General features: G+C 37.9%; 1 pseudogene; it reads left to right on the top strand.

The window, feature by feature from the left end:
* Positions 1-310: 310 nt before the first annotated feature.
* Positions 311-20,325, top strand: part of LOC106846933 (heat shock-related 70 kDa protein 2-like) — a 48,892-nt pseudogene continuing 28,877 nt past the window's right edge.

The following is a 20,325-nucleotide window of genomic DNA, read 5'->3' as shown; positions in this document are numbered from 1 at the left end:
CCCAGTCAATGCAGGCTGACAAGTAGCCTGACTTGCTGTAGTAGTCTTGCTACAAGCAAAAGAAAAGGAAAAAGAATTAGGCAGAATAAGAATGGTCTAAGGGAACTCTTGGACAGTAGTCTTGCTGCAGCAAGTAGCAGGCTTGCTGTTGGGTGGGGCCAGTCCCTAGGGCAGGCTGCCTGCCCTGGCTGAACTGGAGTAAATCTGTGCTGTAGTGTGTGTGGCAGACCACTGGGCTAACAGGCCAAGGGAAGAACATCAATGGCATCCGCCGGGGTCTGTGTCAGCATGCTTGGACCAGGTCAGAACAATGGCCCCCACCAATTTCTCAGTCTTCAGAGAGATCCCTCCTCTCACTGAGATGCCCCCAGACCCTGCCAGGTGAGTATCTTTTCACCAAAGGACTGTCAGCCTTCTCTCTGGAGATTTTAGGTTGCTGAGACAGGTGAGTTTGTGCGTGGGCCCTTTAAGACATGGGTCTTTTCAGCTTTTGGCTGATAGCTTTTCTGGGGGTATCCACACTACAGTTAATAGCAAGTGAAGCCAGATAGTAAGACCCTCGTCTCAGTTGTGCTGAGTCTGAAGGCTGCTTATAGCAGTATCAGCACCTGCTCCAGACCTCACTCCTCCAGGGAGGGCTGTGTACCTTAGCGTGGCTCCTGCCTGGCCAGCTAAGAAATTCTGCTGCTCCTGAAAGTGGCTTTTTTTCTCTCCAGCAGGAATTTCTGCCTCTTCTGCTTTAGTCAGGACTCTCCCTTGTTGTGGGGGTTCTTTTTATCCAGTTTTCAGTTTTCAATCCAGGGTAATTTTTCCAAAAATAGTTGTAACCTGGTTGTGTTTGTGGGAGGAGATGAGTTAAGAGACTGCTTACACTACCATCTTGATGAGATCCAACATTTAGGTTTTTATAATTCTGAGATGTTTTACATGATCTTTATGTGCATATCTTTTTTTAATTCCTTAGGATAGATTTCCAGAAATAGAATTACTGGGTCAAAAGCAATGAAGAGCTTTGCGATTCTTCATATTTATTTCCAAATTGCTTTCCAAAAGTAATGTAAAAGAGTACTGGCTTCTCTGCCCCTTACCCTTCTCAAAGCTCTTACCAGTACTGGGGATTAGCATCTAAATCAATAGATCATAACTTGTATCTCATCTTTGTTTTAATGTATCTTGCTGATTCTTTGGGTCATGATATATTTGTTTGGTATTTGTTTGTTTTTGTGAAATTGTTTAATTTCCCTTGCTTATCTACTTGGGTCTTTATTGATTTTGATAATCTCTCTCTATATTTAGAATATTAATCCTCTGCTCTTTGATCTTAGAGACTTGTGCATTTGACCAAAAGAAGTAACACAGCTCTAAATTGTACTCAGAAATTCCAAATATTACAGTTTCCTAGGGAAAGAACTTCTGGGAGAATGGTATTGGTGAGAAATGTGTGGTGTGTTGGTTTAGCTGGTATATTTTCAGAAATCATAATATAATTTCACAATGAAGATATTTCTCAGTGGTGGGTAGGTTGTAATACCAAAATCTAAGCTTACCTTGTGTTTAATTTATCATTATTTCTCCACTTTTCCCTGTGCAATGCACATTTACTCATAATACTGTTCTCAGGACTTTGCTTTTTGTTCAGCTAGTTTTGCTGAATGAATACCCTAACTCACCCAAACTTTTCAGGTATGTGTGAACACAGACCATGTGACATAGAATTACTTGTATGTGTTTCCCTCCATTCATTAGAATGATAATTATGAAGGGTGTTTCCCCAAAAAAGGTTTTTATGAAAATTCTCAGAAAGTCATTTTCCATAACTATTTTATGGTTCAAATTAATCTAAAAAGTACAATTATAATATCTTTGATTACTAAAGTTACAAAAATATTCCATTTGGAACAAACCCCACAGCATCACTAGAGCTCATATGAAGATCTTGTCTCTAGGCGACAGTGGGGTAGAGGTGGGAGATGATCCAATTTTTTCTCTAGTTAGGCATGTTCTTTTGCTACAGTTCTCTGATGTGCAGTTATATTGGAAGTCCTCACCTCCACTTCCCATCCAAATCTAGACAGAATTTGAAATATTGGTGGCTATGTGTGCAGTGGTGGTGGCTGGACATAAAAGAGGCTGTTTATCCTCTCAGAGACAATCATAATGATGGATCTCAGCATTTTCATAGACTCTATACTTTTTAGAGAAGACTCTGAGGCTTTTCCTCTTGATATTCCTCAAATCCACTAAGGCTGTACTTTGCACATGATAGATGCTCAATAAATATCTGGGATGTAAGCAGGAAGTTGACAAATGTAAACCACTGTGGAGCGAAAATAGTGTGAATTTAAAAGTGAAACTCCTCAGTAAAGTGTACATATGGAAACATGCCGAAGAATAGTTGTAAAGACTATGGCAAATTTAATGTCAACTTTTTATTAGGCAAGTTTGTCAGTTGTTTGTGCTTTACTCATAGATTGGGAGCACTGGTTGAGAATGAGCTTCCAGCCAGGGGACATTTGTTAGTGATGTTGGTGGGTAAGGAAAATATGGCCTATCTCTGGGTAGCACTCTAATTCTACATTGAGAGGGGAGGAGAGAGAGAGAATAAATTATCATAATATTTCAAATTTCCCTGTCCCCAAATTAAGTGAAATCAAAAGGATGAGCATTACATACAGAGTATTCAGAATATTCAGTCTCAGTCTGCCCTTTGCCACCACAGCTTAAGATTTATTATTCAATTTGACTTTCAGAAAGAAGGATGCCACTTTCTACTGTAAAAATCTCACCACCTTTGCCACAGTTTGCTGAGAGTTCTAGCTTTGCCTTGATGTTTCTTCTTTGGAATCAGGACTAAGTGGGTGCTCTCCCAGAGAAATTTGAGGAAAATCAGGTTGATGTGTCCTATTGCTTTACCTGGTCTTCTGTTTCATATCAGGTATTAGGAAGCAAAGTAATGTGTAGGTGGTACTCTCATTCTCTCTCAGTTGGGGCTTGCAATGCCTTATAAATTGTAGACATAGTCATTTTGCTTCAGTTAAGTGATGGCTGTACCATCTGTCCACTTTTTCTGTGCTGTGCAGAATCTCAGATGATGTTTAATATTAAAAATCATTGCCCCAGGAGAATATTTTATGACATTTTACAAATTGCTTTTTTATGCAGTGTGAAGTGCTCTGAATCACTGCAAGTCAAGGCTTTTGTCAAGATGAGACTGAAGGGTGAATTCAAATAAGTGGAATTGAGTGAGGTTAAAGTGAAAAATGGAAAGTTTGGAAAGTGCAGAGAAAGGCCCCCAATCCAAAAGATGTAGACCCTTCTAAGGACTGTGTTCCCCACTCCAAAGCAATCTGAGCAAGAGTCCATTCTACAGGTCAGGGGCACTCAAAGCATGGAGTTGGGGAGTGCTTGGGTTAGTTTCTAGAAAACTGTTGTCAGTGCTGTTGTAAATAAGGTAATATATAGAAATACACTACTATATTACCTGGTATGTTGTAAGCATCGTAAATAGCAGCTATTAGGTACAGCAATATCATAGTAGAAAAACAATCATGTGACCAAATCTCAGTTTCCCCACTTCTTGACTATATGGCCTTGGGCAAGTAACCTGATGTATCTGAGCCTCAGCTTTCTTTGCGGTAAAATGGAGACAATGATAATACTTCAGCTCTTAGAGATGTTGTGAGGTTTAAATCAGATCAAAGCATATCTAACCCCTAGAACAAAATTTAACCCACAATAAGCTTTCAAAGAGTGGCTGCTATAACTATAATGACCATTGTTTGCAACATCACTGGATTTCACATGAGTGTTTCTGCTGCAGTCTTTTTTCTAGCTACTCCCAGACTGTTTTCTCTACTGCATTGGTTTTTCACCCTTCCCCAAAGAATGGATTGCTATGCTTCTCTTATGATAGTGATTGCGTTTGATCTCTTCTGAATTCACCATTAAAAAATAATTCAACCCCACTCATTTAGCATGAGAGGAAACAGGGTCCAAAGAAGAAAGAGATCGCTCAGCTCATGCAGTTTTGGGACTGGCAGGACTGAGCAGGGACTCCTTGTCTGGGGACCTTTCCTCAGTGCCATCATTGCCTCTCTTAAGGGCCTGCCTTCCTCAGTCACCCAGATCATTCCCAGAGTACATTCAGACTTATGAGGAGAAGCCTCCCTACTCACACCTTGCGAGTAGAGAGGTTATTTTCTTAGTTTTGCTTTTGTTTTGTATTCCTGACACTAGATTGAAATAAAATTAAAAATTCAGTTCCTCAGTCATGCAAGACACATTTCAAGTTGTCAATAGCCATGTGTGACTAGGGGCTACCACACTGTGTAGCATAGATACAGAACATTATTCTCATTGCAGAGAGTTCTATTGGACAGCAAGTTTCTACAGCCTTCTCCCACTAAGGATAGGCTTCAGAAAATCAGGCTCCGAACTGGGCCAGGTCCTACCTTGGCTGCCTCCTCGCTGGATTCACTGAACACAGAGTTTGCCCTCTTCTCTCTATCTATGGCCAGAGGGGAAAGTCACTTTATTTCCATTGTTGTGTCTTTCTCTATATCTATCTGATATATCTAGATATCAAAATATATTATATCCCGGTGTTGTTTTAGATGAGAAAGTCTTAGTTTCTTGTGCACTGTCTCTTAGTGGACCAGTCTGATAGGAAAAGAGCAAAGGAGCTGCTCTTTGTGCAGTCCATGGTTATGACACTTTCTGTTACTTATACATAAGAGTCCCTGGCCATCAGGAAGAAAGGGGTCCATCAGGTTGTAACACTGACTTATAGAGCAGCTATGCTGCTTTAATGGAGATGAGGGTAAGGGATTGTAAAGCACATAGTAAAATAACTTTTCCTCAGTATCTCAAAGAGACATCTGCACAGCCATGTCCATTGCAGCATTACATGCAGCCAAGATATGATAACAACCTAAGTGTCTGTCAACGGATGAATGGATAAAGAAGATGTCATACACACACACTGTAATATTATTCTGCCATGAGAAAGAAGAAAATCTTGCCATTTGTGGCAACGTGGATGGACCTTGAGGGCATTATGCTAAATGACATGTCAGACAGAGAAAGACAAATACTGTATGATCTCTCTTATATGTGGAATCTAAAAGAGCCAAACTTGTGAAAACAGAGTAAAATTGTAATTACCAGGAGCTGGGGAGTAGGGGAATTGGGGAGATGTTGTTTAAGGGTATAAACGTGCAACTACTAGATAAATAAGTTCTGGAGATCTAATGCACAGCCTGGCAATTATAGTTAACAATACTGTATTATAAATCTCAAAGTTGCTAAGAGGTCTTAATTGTTCTCACCACAAAAATGAAATCATGTGACTTGATAGTGGTGTTAGCTAACACTACTGTGTAATTGTATTGCAACATATAAATGTATCAAACCAACGCATTGCACACCTTAAACCTACACAATGTTATATGTCAATTACATCTCAATTAAAAATGTTTAAATTAGCTTTACATATTACCTTTCACATACTTGTGCATATACAATTCATTTGCTGATAATTTATGTTTTGGAAATTTGATTAGTTGCTTTTTTTCCTGGAAAAAAGTGGAGAAAAGGAGATTAATCAAAAGCTATGTCTTAAACACTTCTGTGACATAACCTTTACTGAGGCCTTACCCTGTGCCAGGAACTATATGCTTAACACTGGGCCAAAAGTATGGGGAGTGAGAGAGAGGGAGGGGCCAAGACTGGATTTGAGGGCTTGAGTAATAGGATGATGCCAAACGCTGAAATGTGGAAAGCTGGGGAGGGGACAGAGCAGTTTCCAACTCAGACGCAGATTCTCCTGCTGTGTTTTTATATTCCTAAAATCACGTTACTGGAAATCCAGTAGAGAGTGGAAGGGACCAGATTACCATCGCAAATCCTCATGGAAGTGTCATTTTAGAAGGATGTTTAACTTCCATAACATTTAGGCGGGCATAAACTGTCACAACCCAATAGATGTTATTTCTGAGGACAATTTCCACTGAATTTTTTCTAGTCTAGAACATTAGAGTATTGTTACTTTTTAAATTATGGAAGTGTTAAATGATTACAGAAATTTTAGAAAATACTAAAATGTATTAAAAGGTATTTTGAAACGTCATCCATAACTTCGTGCTTCAAAACAACATTATTAACATCTTGGTAAATTTGCTTCATGCCACAGATATTTTAAGGAGCATCTTCCATGTGCCAGGGACTTATTGGGCGATGGAAGTTTACAAAGAAATAAAACAGGCAGAGCTCCTACCCTCAGGGAGCTTACATTATAGAAGCAAAGAAAAACAATGAATTATTAAATAAAATAATGTAGAGTATTGTGAAGAAAAGCGTAGCAGTGTAAAGGCAATAAAGAGTGATGGCAGTACAATTGTAAATAAACAGACAGGAAGTTGAAGGACATGGTATTTGCTACTGAAGTTGTATTAAAAAAAAGGATCCAGCTATGTGGAGATCAGAGGGAAAAGCATTCCAGGGAATAGAAAATAGATCGCAAAACCTAGTGCTGGAAGCCATTGGATATACTCAAGGAGATAATGAAAGGTCAATGTGGCTGCAGCATTGACAGACAGAAGGCGAGTATTACAAGCTGAAGTTGGAGAAATAGGCCAAAAGAAAAAGAATTTTTATCTTGTAAGTGTGATGGGAAGACATCACAGTGTGATAATCATGGGAGAAATGTGACCTGATTTATATTTAAGGAGATCACACTGATTGACATACGAAGTGTGATCATGCTGGGAACGTCCTGTGTTGGATCCTTTGTTTGCTGGATCCCATCTTTTTCTCTTTCTTGGCTTCCTCTCTTATTTTGATGTAGCAAATTTTCCATAGCTTTATTTTTAAAAGTGCAAAGAAGATAAATTTGTAGGCACTGCTTATCTGAAAATATATTTTCCACACACTGTTGATTGATACTTTTTTCTTGACATAAAATTCTAAGTTGAATATCATTTTCTCTCATTTCTAAGACATTGTTTCATTATCAAATTAGCTTCCAATAATGCCGTTGAAGTTTGATGGACTATAACTCCAGATTCTTTGAATGTGACCTATTGTTCTAAACTCTCTGTAAACTTTCAGACCTTTCTCTTCATCCCTGGAATTCTGAAATTTCATGATATGCCTTTGTATGGTGCGTATATCATTTAATGTGATAGGGAAATGGCAGAACCTTACAAATTATAATCTCTTGTCCTTCAGTTCTAGGAATCGTTATTGTATTCTAGGAATCATTTAAAAATATGTCTTCTCTGTCTCTTCTTTCTTCCTTCTTTTCTCTCTTCCTCCCCTTCCTCCCTCTTTTCCCTTCCTTCCTACCTTCTTTGCTTCTTTCCTTTCTTCCTTCCATCCTCCTCCCTTCCTCTCTCTCTCTGCAACTCATTATAATTTGGATATCTTAAATTAATTCTTTAATTTGCTTATTTTTTTGTCTACTATGTTTCTGATCTTTAAGTTTCACTTTCTGCGCTATATACTGATTCTTATTACTCAGTTTGTAATGATATTTAAAAAAATTCTTGGAATCATATTTTTATTTTCTAAGACCATTTTCTTATTTGGGGGATGTTTCTTTTTTAATATTATCCTGTCCTATTTTATGGATTTAATATTTCATCTTATTTTTCTGAGATTAATGATTATTAATGATAAATTTTGCTCCTTAAATTATTTCTGTTTCTTCTTAGTTTTTTCTTGTTTATTTATTAGGGTCTCTATCTTTCCTTTGGAGAATTTTCTCAAATGTCTGTTGTCCCTTGGCTGTCTACATATTTAAGAGTGAAACAGTGAAAATACATTTGGACGTTTTGAGCAAATACAGTTGCTGTTGACTGGTGGACTTCAGTGTGGCAGATGCCCATGTATTCGTACTGTACCTTTAAGTCGTTTATCCAGAAATAAGTATTCTAATCTTCCCCCTTAGGATCTAGCCTGCATTCTGAGAACCATACTGGTGGAGGGAGATCAGAAATATACATTTACCTATGTTTTCCTAAGTTCTTTAATGACTTGATACTTTACATATAACTTCTTAATCCATTTAGAATGCATGATAATATAACACAATGTAATATACATATTGTAATGCAACATAACATAACGTAACATAATATAAATCAAGTTCCATATATATAGTCCAGTGGCCTCAGCCAGAGAGCCTGAGTTTGAATCTTGTCTCCACCATCACTAATTGCATGACCTTTTGCAATTTGTTGACTCTCTCTATGTGTCAATTTCCTCTGAGTAAAATGAGGATAATAAAGGAATCTACTACATAGGGTTTTTGTGAGTATTACAATGTGTTAATATATGTAAAACATTTAGAACAGTTCTTGGCATACAGTAAGCACAATCTAAGAATTAGCTATCATTATTAATGACTCTGTATCAGTACCAGAGTGTTATAATACTACAATTATAGTATTTTCAAACCTGTGAAAGAGGAATTAGACTTTTCTCTGTGGCCTCATCTGATAAAACTAGGACTAGTTAAAGGAAGCCTTGGGGAGATGAACTTTGGTCAAAATAAGGAAAAGAAGGGCTTTGCTAACCATTGTAAGTACCCAAAGATGGAACTGACCACCTCAAGATTGAATGAGTTTCCTGTCAATGAAAATGTTCAAAAGAATGTTTGTGAACCATTTTGTGGTACTGTTAGAAGGTGTTCCTAGTAGTAAAAGACACTTTGCATTCAATGAACATGGAAGCACTTTTAAAAATCTGATATTTTACAATCCCAACACTGTAATATAATCAGAGAACATGAATGGTAAAAAGGGCAGAAAAAGCAGCATCAACTTGATCCTAGTTTTTAACGAGTCTACAATTTTAACCAGGCAAAAATAAGAGGTCTTTGTTAAACTATGATGGGGGATCATATAGAACAGAGCTAAAATCACATGTATATGGAAAGAATTATGGGAAAACAAGTTAAGTACGGAGAAAATATAAAAATTTAGTTAAGTTTTAGGATGTCTAGGCAAAACTGGTTCACATGAACAAAAGAAATTAAATCAGATTCCTCCTCCTCAGTGATATATAGTTCAATAAAATGAACAATCGATGTCATTGCAGTTGGTATTAAATATAATGTTAAAAGTGGGTGGCCAATGGTTGTGAAGAAAAGAAAAATCATTTAAACTTTAAAGCAAAAAATCTTTCCCGGCTTAGTATGAGCAAGTGTGTTTGTTAATGCTCTGAAATTCAGAAATCATTCCCCTTCCTTCAAGTATTGAGTTATACTATTTAAAGACACCTTTATCTCCAATTTTATGTCTCTTAAATTTTATTTTCTTTTCGAATAATTACTGAATTCTGCTAGCAATAACACTCATTGTGACTGTTGTATGTATTTAAAGATCCTAAGTAAGCACTGAGGAGATTGAAAGCAAATGACCCTGAGTGTCCATGAGAAAACTAACTCACCAGGAGTGAGTCGTAGGCTTTGAGTTGTTTTTCCAGTAGGGAGATCATATGCACATTCAGCTCCTGCTCTTTCTGTGTACCCCAAGACACACATTTATGAAGCGCTAGGTTTAGGTACCACCCAGAGTCACAGAACCTGAATATCTTGAGACGTGAGATCTAGGTCGGGAATGAAAGTAGAGGATAGAACTTAAGAATACAACTTCCGGAACCAGCACATCTTGTACGATCTTGAGTATGTGCTTAACCTTGCTGAGCATCAGTTATCTTTATTTATCATGGGGATAATAATACTACGCCATAGGGTTGATGTGAGGATGAATAGAGATGATGTATATACAATCACTTGCAAGAAGCCTAGCATATAGTAGGCTCTTACATACTGAATTATGAAAAGTGATCCTTAGTCCCTGTAAGACTTGGGAAAAGGCACAAGGTATTGGAAATCAATATGGATAAAAGAAAGCACAAACCATATCTCCCTGTCTGACAGAGTTACTCTGGCCCTTCAGGTATAAAAATCTTAACCCCACTCATTCTTTCTACTCTCCCTCCAGCTCTCCAAACTTCTGCATCTTCCCAGCTCACTGGTGGTAACTAAGCCACTCAGTGGCGACTTCCACATCGACTTTCCTTGCACCCTCGGTGTCCCACACTTTGACTGACTCACATGAGGAACTGGATTGGGCTTTATCCCACAGGGAAGTATTGCAGGTTGTCCCTCATTAAACTCTTCCCCACTTGCCACACATCTTTCCTCATCCCATATTCTCGGGCTCTTGACAAACCTGTGCTGCAGATCACTGGACCATAGGTAACTGAGCTATGGGATAGGGTGACAAAGCCACCTTAATACATAGTCTAAACGTGAGTACTTCAATATTCTCTGTTAAATGTGGCTAGATGGAAGCATACATTTCCTAGTCTTTAAAAATAGATTCATCAACTTTCACCAGTACTGAGCTGACCTTGATAGGTGCCTTTCATTGTATTATAATTCAGTGCTGAAAGAAGTCTTTACCAACAGCCCAATTGCATAACATCAAGGGAATGGTAAAGTAAATTATGGTACATCCACATGATGGCTATTAAAATGATGTTTACAAAGGCTTTTTAATGACAAGGGAAAATGTTAATGATATAATGCCTACTGAATAAAAATAGGCTACAAAAATGTTCCGCATAATATGATTTAAACCATCTAATAAAATATGATATATATGTATATTACTGTATGTACAATAATAATTTAGAATATTAAGAACACATATAGCAAGTGTAAAAAGTATTTAAGCATGCACATATGCATATGTGTGTGTGTGTGTGTGTGTGTATAATATACTAGAAATAAACATAATGTTAACAGTGATTATCTATAGGTGAAGAAATTACAGGTGATTTTTATTTTTTATTTTCTCTTCTTTTTCCCCCTTGATATCCTACAATATACAAGCAATGCTTTTATAACCTGCAGAAAATAAACATTTCTTATTCCACAGTTATTTAACCAAAGTTAATTTTGTTTGAGCTGTGAAATCAATTCATCATCTAGGTATTTGAGAGCTGAATGTGACTGCTTCTCATCTTGAGTGCAAATGGTTTCCCTAGACTTGCAAGGCCAAAGGAGTAGCTTGACCCTGCAAACTGTGGTTTAAAAATATGCTAAGTAGGGGCTGGCCTAGTGGTGTAGTAGTTAAGTTCTCAAGCTCTGCTTCAGCGGCCTGGGGTTCTCAGGTTTGGATCCCGGGTGTGGACTTATGCATTGCTCATCAAGCCCTGCTATGGTGGTATCCCACATACAAAAACAAAAAAAAATGGAGGAGGATGGGCACAGATGTTAGCTGAGGGACAATCTTCCTCAGCAAAAAAAGGAAGATTGGCAATGGCTGTTTGCTCAGGGCCAATCTTCCACACCAAAAAAAAAAAATATATATATATATATATATATTTATATATGCGCTAATTAGTCAAAGAAGTATACAAATACAGACTGTGCTATGAGCCAAATCCTGTTCTATGAAGTGGGGTTGCAATAAGCTGAATAATGACCTCCCCCAAGATATTTTCCATGTCTTAATTTCTGGAACCTCTGAGTATCACTTTATATGGGGGAAAAAACAGGTTTTGTAGATGTGATTAAGTGAATATGTTGAGATAGTGTTCCACATGCAATCACACATATCCTTGAAAAGCAGAAGGTGAAGGGAGATTAGACACAAACAGAAGAGGAGAATACAATGTGACCATGGAGGCAGAGATTGGAGTGGCGTGAACACAAGCCAAGTGATGCTGGCTACCACAAGAAGCTAGAAGCAGCAAGGAACGGATTCTATCCTACAGCCTCTGCAGGGAGTAGGGCCTAGCTAACACCTCGATTTTGGCCCAGTGAAACTGAGTTCAGACTTCTGGCCTTCAGAACTGTGAGAGAATAAAATTCTGTTATTTTAAGCCACCAGGTTTGTGGTAATTTGTTACAACACCCAGAGGAATACAATTCTTGGTTATAGAGACATGCGTGAAACATGGCCCTTGGCTATGAAGATTTCAAAGACTACAGAGGTAGAGTAAGGCATAAAGAGAGAAAATTATTATTATGTTGTTAAAAGTGACTGACTCCCTGTGAGGTCTGAAGAAGTCTTCCTGGAGGAGAGGTGATATTGGAGCTAGGGCTTGGAGGATTAGTATGTGAAAGCAACAGGATTTGCCAGCCAGCTTTCTGGGATAGGGGGTATCAGCCCTTTGAGGGAAACGGTTTGTGGTTTCAGTCCCATTTCGTTAGCATAGTGCTTAACTGGGGCAGTAGAGGGTAGGGCACAGTGGAGAGGCTACTAAACTGAGAGTAAAGATATACGTGTTTGTCATTGTTATGTCACTAATTAACTGTGTGACTTTGGGCAAGTCACATCTTTAATCTATGCAAAACTTTAAAATGCAAAGTTTGGGCTAGATTTCTAAGGGTCTCTTGCCATTCTAAATTTTCCTTAAGTCTATGTTTTGACAACACTGGGGGAGTGAAAATTGAGAACCAGTGTATATACACTGGTAAACTGCAAGTATTTATAAGTGGTCATGAAACCTAAATTACAGGGGCCGGCCAGTGACCCAGTGGTTAAGGTTGCGCGCTCCGCTTCAGAGGCTCAGGGTTTCGCCGTTCGAATCCTGGGCATGGACATGACGCCACTCGTCAGGCCATGCTGAGGCAGCGTCCCACATGCCACAACTAGAAGGACCCACAACTAGAATATACAACTGTGTACTGGGGAGATTTGGGGAGAAAAAAACCCTCAAATTACAAACTTAAAATAAAGTAGAGAATGCATTGCTTTGAGAATGGATTTCTGTGAATGTAATTCCGTGTAAATATTTGCACACTTATGCAACACTCAGACACTTGGAAAACATACAGACATTTATTCCATAGTATTGTGTTTGCCAAATTTTCGACTATTCGAATTTTTATGTTAAGTTAAAATAGATTCCTGGCCTATGTTTAAAGAATAGAACTATAGACACTGAATTGGGATCCAAGGGAGAAAAGATAAATGAGAGCCCAAAAGGTTAGCACTGGGTGAAAAATGTTTTTTAGTCTCCATGTTATGTCACAGTGATGAATTGTAAGATGCAGAGGCTGAAATGGTTTAATCAACCCTGCTTCCTAAAAAAACTTGATCGGATTCTTTACTGAAGCCTTAATAAGAAGGTTAAGACTGTCCCCTAGGGTAGAAGGTTAGATGAAGCAACCTTTGCTTATGACAGCACTTCAGATCATGGGCAGGATTGACTCAGTGGCTTGAAAGAGCAGGAAGAGAGATAGAAAGTCAGAGCTATTATTCAATTTCTTTTCCCTACTAATTGAAGGAAGAACCAAGCTCATTGTTTGCTTTCCTCATGGCATTATGACCAGTCTCCTCCTATCATACTATAGATAGCATTGCATCCAGTGGCACATATTGGTACATGAATCTTAAGTCTTCTGTAAGGTAAGACTTTCCTGAGGAAGTGCTCTAAGAGGAGCCACAGTTAGTCTGGTGAAGGGAGAATTGGGTGTTGTGCAATGTGAGCTATCAGGCAAAGACAACAACAAGAACAATGGGCCAGGTGAGAAAAAGCTTGTTGTGAGGACAGAACTATGCCTGCCTCGATGTTGCCGGGACATAAATTGAGGGGCAGAGACTGTTGAAAATAGAGGCGAGAGAGTCCACCAAAAGGCCCCATCACAGAGCCTTTGTATTTCTAGCCAAGAAGCTTGGATTTGAACCTGTAAGCCAATGGAGAACCTTCAAAAGCAATGCTGACATTTGAGTCAGATGGCCCCATAGCTGGAGGGATCCACGCAGAGGAGGAAACCATTTGAATTCCATATGTAACTAGTGCTATGCATTTTACAAAGCTTACTGAATAACTGGTAGAATTGATAAAGGAAATGATAAAAGTACACATCAATCAATTGTATAAACTAAGGGTCAGAACAATGGTGCTAACTTAAGGCAGTGAGTTGAGGGCAGATTCAAGGGCCGGGATTTCTTCTGGGTAAGTTATTTACACTAGCAGTTCTTGCAATTCAGTTGCCTGAAGACAGATTCTATTTGTTTTAAAGAACCATGTCCTGAATTAAGGTGAAGTTCCCTAGTAGGACTTTTTAAAGTCTCTTTACTTATCTTTCTGTCTTTGGCCTTTCTTCCCTTAATTCCGTTTTACACAGTGTGATCTGATTTATCTATCAAAGCAAGACTGATCATGCCCTTGTCACAAAATCACCATTGACTCACATCCCCATTAAACCACTGCCTAAAAATACAAATCTAGATTTTTCTGTCCTCAGCTCTGTGGTTCCAAGCCAAGGTTTTCACATTCTCTCTCATTATTCCTTTTCGTATACCATATATTACATCCAAACTAAACTACACTTTGCTTCTAATATTGTGTGCTTCCAACCATACTTGTCCATAATGTCTTTGTCATCTGTGCACATTCGCCTTCTATCATCTTTTAGGGCCCAGCTCAGGTGTTGGCTCCTCTATGATGCTTTCCCTAATCCACCTTGCAAAATTCAAGCTGGATGTCTTCTCTCCTTCCCCCACCCTCTTCATGGTATTTTGTCTATGTCTGTCTTATAGTTCCTTGAATTTTCTACTTTGTATTGTATATGATGGTCCCTCAGCTAAGCTCACTGAGAAAGAAGATCATATCTTATTCATCATTCTAAACTCCATTTTTTATGTGGTTGCCTCTGTCTGGAATCCTTTTCTTTCATCTAGAGAAGGCCTGTACCCCTTTTAAGGCCTATTTCATTGATTATGTGACTTGTGTTTTTCCTGGCTTTCTTTTTCCCACCATAGGAGAACGTATCACCCACCCTTAGTACACCCATAACATTTTGTTCATTCCATTATGACCCCTAAAAAGTAAGCATTAGGTAAATACTGGAGTTCGGCTCATGCAGTTGTTACTCTTTTTGTTTGCTCATCACACTGACAATAAGGAACAATGGTATGGAATCTGAAAGCATGGACTCTTTCTAGACATGCAAGGATACCACAACCGATATCTTTTGTGAAAGTATAATCAAATCCATGAGTGATGCCAGTGTCCAGGTGCATTAAGCCTTGTGCCTTTGATGGTTATTCGACATTTCTTTCTTCTGATTGGCAATGTAGAAGCTACCACACCTAGGATCAAGCGTGCTGGAATGGCTCATCCTTCCTTCCTCATCACTGCTCCTCATTCTCACAGTTATTCTCTGAAACACAAAGATTTCAAACACATATAGAGTATTTCCAATTCATCTTCACTTGACTGATAAAAATATTGTTCTTTAGGAGTCATTCGTTTCTCAGAATCTCTACAGGAGTTATTTTTAAAAAAACATTATTTGCAAACTGACTCTGTTGTGACTTGAATGAGATTAGGATTGAACTAGCTCTCATGGAGTATGTAGACCCATTTTATCAAGAGGGATTTTCAGTGAGTATATTATTGCAGGCACCATATCTACATAGGTGAGTGTCAGATGAGGAGGACGGTCTTGCTCAAGTGCTTTAAATTTCAACTCACTTTGAAACTCACTTTTCAGGCATCATTTCAGGGCTGGAACCCAGGTGAGGTGAGTGAGGCATTCATCTGAAGTGACAAATTTAATATGGCACAGGGTGGAATTATGCCTGTATTTAAAAGTTTGTGTTTTTTTTTATCTAGATTTTGATCAATTTTGATTTTTAAAATGTTGTATTAAAGCATTGTTTACCTTGCTGACTGAGTTTTGTGGCATCCCCCTTAATTTTGCATTTGAGGTGAATGCTTCACTCACCTCACACTAGCCCTGGCCTTTCTTGGTTTATAGCATTGACACACCAAGGCTCACACTCCTTCTGTCTGCCTCACCCCTGGACCTTCACAATGAGTGACTAACTCTTATGTCAGGCATGATGGCATCTCTGCATGGTTTATCAGGATCAATGTATTCAATGTATACTTTCACTCATGAGTAACTCTTGATGTGCTATGTCTGGTCATGTGTTTTGGGTGCTATATTAACTTTACTGAGATACCCAAACAGTCCAAACTGTGCCTGTTTTGTTTGTGAAATCTGGAGTGTGCTTCAGCAGGTAGTGAGAGCTAAGGGATTGGTATGTTTTTGAGAAGTTTGGTAATTCTTCAGGATGAAGAGGACTGACTGTAAGGAAGTAAAATAATTTCTACTTTTGGTATAGTAGTGTGTAAGACATTTGTTTTGCTTAAAAGATTAATTCTTTATAAGAAATGCATTATCCATCTCTATTTTTTGTTTTCTTGATTCATATGCATCCAATGGTACTAGGTAAGGAGGAGCGTTTTTAGTCTCTAAAGACTGTGGCACATGATGATGGGCTTTTTCAATGACCTCTGCTATACAGCACTGTACCTAGCTACTTAGGAATAAAAATTAATAATAAGCACACGAATTCAAGGGCATCTGTCCAAATTCTCAGATGGATTTCCCCAGTGCCTTTAAAATCTAATAATAGTTCACACAGTACATGCTCTCACAGAGCTTTCCACTCCAGCTTATTAATCATCAGTGCTCCATGATTTTTCTTACAGAGCTTATAACCTAACTTTAATAATGTTGGGAAATGTCAGAGGAGCTAATGTTTAATCTTCAAGTATTTTTTATTTGAATCAGACAAAGATTGTGGTCTGCTTTTTTGGAACTTTAAGCATGACCAGAAATTTATATTTTTATATACAGCATAAATGTCAGCAATAGGATTGAGAACCAGAGATGTAAGGACCCTTGGAAGGTATACTTTGCAATGCTTCACTTTCACAGATAGAGATATTGAGACCACAAGGATAATACTGTTCTTACAATCCATTCTTCCTCACCTTAGACATGTGTGGCATGTGCCTTTATTTAATGAAAAAAAATATATGGATGTAAATACATATTTGTTAATAGTCATCTATGTGATGCAATCTTCTTTTCTGTTAAAAAATAATAAGTGTTCTCGTGTGGTATTGGGCTAATTACTATATACAGTGAATTAAATGGACAAGATTTCTCTGAGCTTTTATTACCCCCGTGCTTTTAAATCACTTTACAAATATTCTTCAGTAATTTTTTCATTTCTTCTTTCACATATAAATATTTCTTCTAAAAATTAAAATTATTTCATTTTTTTGAGCAAAATATGGGTATTGCAAAGGGAGAAAGGAGTAAGACAAAGCAGAACAGTTTTTTCAATAACATTTTGGGGGGTATATAAAACATTTGAGTCAAAAACATTAGATTTTTCGAAGTGTATTCTTATTCCATTGCTATCTAGTATATTGGGGTGCACAAAGATCTGGGTAAAGGGGCTGGAATCAGATCAGACTATCATTCCAGAATCTGCTGTCTTCCAGCCTGAATTTGTCTTGGTTGAGACTTCATGGTGCAAACCCCACGCCTATGGAAGTGGGCGTGTAGACTATTCCTGGTGTTTATGGAAGATTTCCCATTAGTTAAACTGAATGAAAAATACTCATTTAATACTATTTTTTCACGATTTGAGGCACTGGTTATATAATAGTGTACATGACTCAAGGAGTTACGTTGTTGTGGAAATAAGAAACACCCTCTAATAGGGAAATTCAATTCCTGACTCTTGGTTTATGGATGGTATATTGGCTACTATACTAACAAGGAGCTGAACTAAATGCTTCTCAGATCAGACACTGCAATTTCACTATAGAAGTGAGCTGGCTAACAGGAGCACACTTCTACTAGCATCTGTATAAACTATGGGCAGTGTTCAAAATAGAATGCAAAATGAAAACTTTGTCATGCCTCCTCTAGATTTATAGGAAAATCTTGAGTTGAAACTGCGTTTTTACTTAGGACATATCCTTCAAACACTTATTACATTGACAACTGAAGCCATGGTAGATGAACGAAGTGATTGATGGTGGCTTGTGCAAGTGTAGCCTAAAGGTACATGAAATCATGAATATCACCACATGACATTCTCCTTCATGGACACTTTAAAAAGTGTTTGCTTTGTAGAAACTGTGATAGAGAGATGTAAACAAAGGCAGTAGAGTGCTTGTGTATAGTTCCCCTGTGAACTTGACATGTGAATTAGACCACAATAGATGTACACAGCAACCTTCTTTCTTCTAGGCACTAAGTGTGCACAAGCATGTGATATGAGGCTCTTTCTATTTTTTTCTCTTAATATCCTTTTATTTCATTAGTTTGTTGGTAAGGCCTACCTGGGCATATTATTAACAACATAATGCTCAGTTCCTTAGGAACTTACTTGTCAGGAGAGTGAAAATATACTTATAAAATGCAAGAAACCTGACAAGATGAGGAACTGGCAAAAGCTTCTGGCTCACTGCTATAAAATGCACCCTGGAAAATCCACAGAAGGGAGGGGAAATGCATTTTAACCATGGTTGACAGAGTGTTTTCTCTCATGTCCACTAAGAATTTTGAAATATGATACATCCATTCATGTATTTTAAATTGATAGTTTAAATTTATCTTTGTGAGTTTACACAGTTGTAAAGTGTTTAATTCTTAATATACTGTAAATATTTACAATAAAACTGTTGTCACATTTTTAAATGGAATTCAGTGGAAACTAAATACCATTTATACAGGAGCTCAATATACAAATGAAGGGGAGGACCATTAATCATGGGTAGAGGAGGATTTAGTAAATTATATTAGGCAAATGAGCTCATTATATGGAGAAAAATGGAGCTGATTTCATATCCATCACCATATACAATATGGGACTCCAGGCAAACTAATGAGCTAAATGTGAAAGGTAATACCATAAAGTTAATTGAAGAATTTATATATTATTTTTATTATCTAGGTTTGGAGAAGGACTTTGTTATGGACTGAATGTTTGCATCCATTCAAAACTCACATGTTGAAGCCTAATCCCCAAAATGATGGTGTTTGGAGGTGTGGCATTTGGGCAATGATTAGACCATAAGACTAGAGCCCTCATGAATGGAACTGTGCCCTTATAAAAGAGACCCCAGACAGCTTTCACTCTCTTCCCACCATGTGAGGTTACAAAGAGAAGTCAGCAGCCTGCAACCCAGAAGAGGGCCCTCACCAGAACCTGACATGCTGGCACCCTGATTTTACTTCCAGCCTCCAGAACCGTGAGACATAAGTTTCTGTTGTTTATAAGCCGCCTGATCCATGGTATTTGCTTATAGCAGCCCAAACTGACCAAGACAGAGTTTTAAACGAAACTCCAAAAGCACCAAATACAAGGCAAAAATGTGATGAACTTAATCATGCTAAAATTAAGGATTTCTCTTTCACAAAAGATAACATGGATGATATTAACAGAAAGGAGACAGAATGAGAGAGGATACTTGCAATGTCTAAAACAAAAATGAATATACAGATTATTCAAGGAAGTATTCTAAATCAATAAGAATATAAAACAGTAACCTTGACTGAAAGATTAGCAAAGGATATGAACTACCATTCTGCAGAAGTGGAAACCCAAAAGGCTAAAGGAATCAGAGAAATGAAAATTTAAAAAACAATGAGATATTTTTCATCTATTAGACTGATGAAATTTATAGAGCTTGATAATACCAAATGTTTGTGGAAATGTGAAGAGAAGGGAACCCTCGTGTCCTGCTGGTGGGTGTCTGGACTGGTGCAGTCATTCTGGAAAGCAAACTGGAGGCATTAGTCAAAGTACAATAGAGACACACATACTCATGGATTTGATAGTTTTTTTGAGTATCCCAATGGGAATTATACGTTGGTCCATGCATTGACATATATGAAGGCACTTGTTGCAGTTTTTATTTTATTTTTTTTTGCTGTGGGAGATATTTGGATGCAACATTGTCCATTACTAGTGGTTAGGAGTAGTTAGGTAAATATGGTGGAAGTGGCAGTTAGACAGAATGGACTAAGTCCACATATAGCAAAATGCTGCATAACAATAGTTAGAAAGATGATGACATCTACAACCCAATACTGTTTACATAAATTAAAAAATACACGTACACAAAAAGATACACAACTTACAGGACATGTGAATAAAGGAATACATGTTAAAGCCATTACAATATCTGTGGTGGGAGGAGAAGAGGAGAGCAAATTGGGGATAAAACCGAATAAACAATTGTATGCAAATTTGAGAGGGGCTTTACAAAGACTAATAATTACAATGTGTCATGAATTGAAGAATATGATTAATGCCTCCCTTTCCATTTGAGATATCACTAACAGGGATGGGGGAAAAGGCTCTGAGGAGTTTTGAACTTGAGTCTTGCAATATGTTCTCTTTCGATTGTGTTGCCCTAGGTGCCTGTGCTACCACACCAGTGGGTGGGCACACAAGTCAATGTCTCACCACAGACAGT

Source organism: Equus asinus, chromosome X (assembly GCF_041296235.1).
Source record: "Equus asinus isolate D_3611 breed Donkey chromosome X, EquAss-T2T_v2, whole genome shotgun sequence".
Lineage (NCBI taxonomy): Eukaryota > Metazoa > Chordata > Mammalia > Perissodactyla > Equidae > Equus > Equus asinus.
The sequence above is the reverse complement of the archived record's forward strand: the minus strand, read 5'-3'. Positions and strand labels throughout refer to the sequence as shown.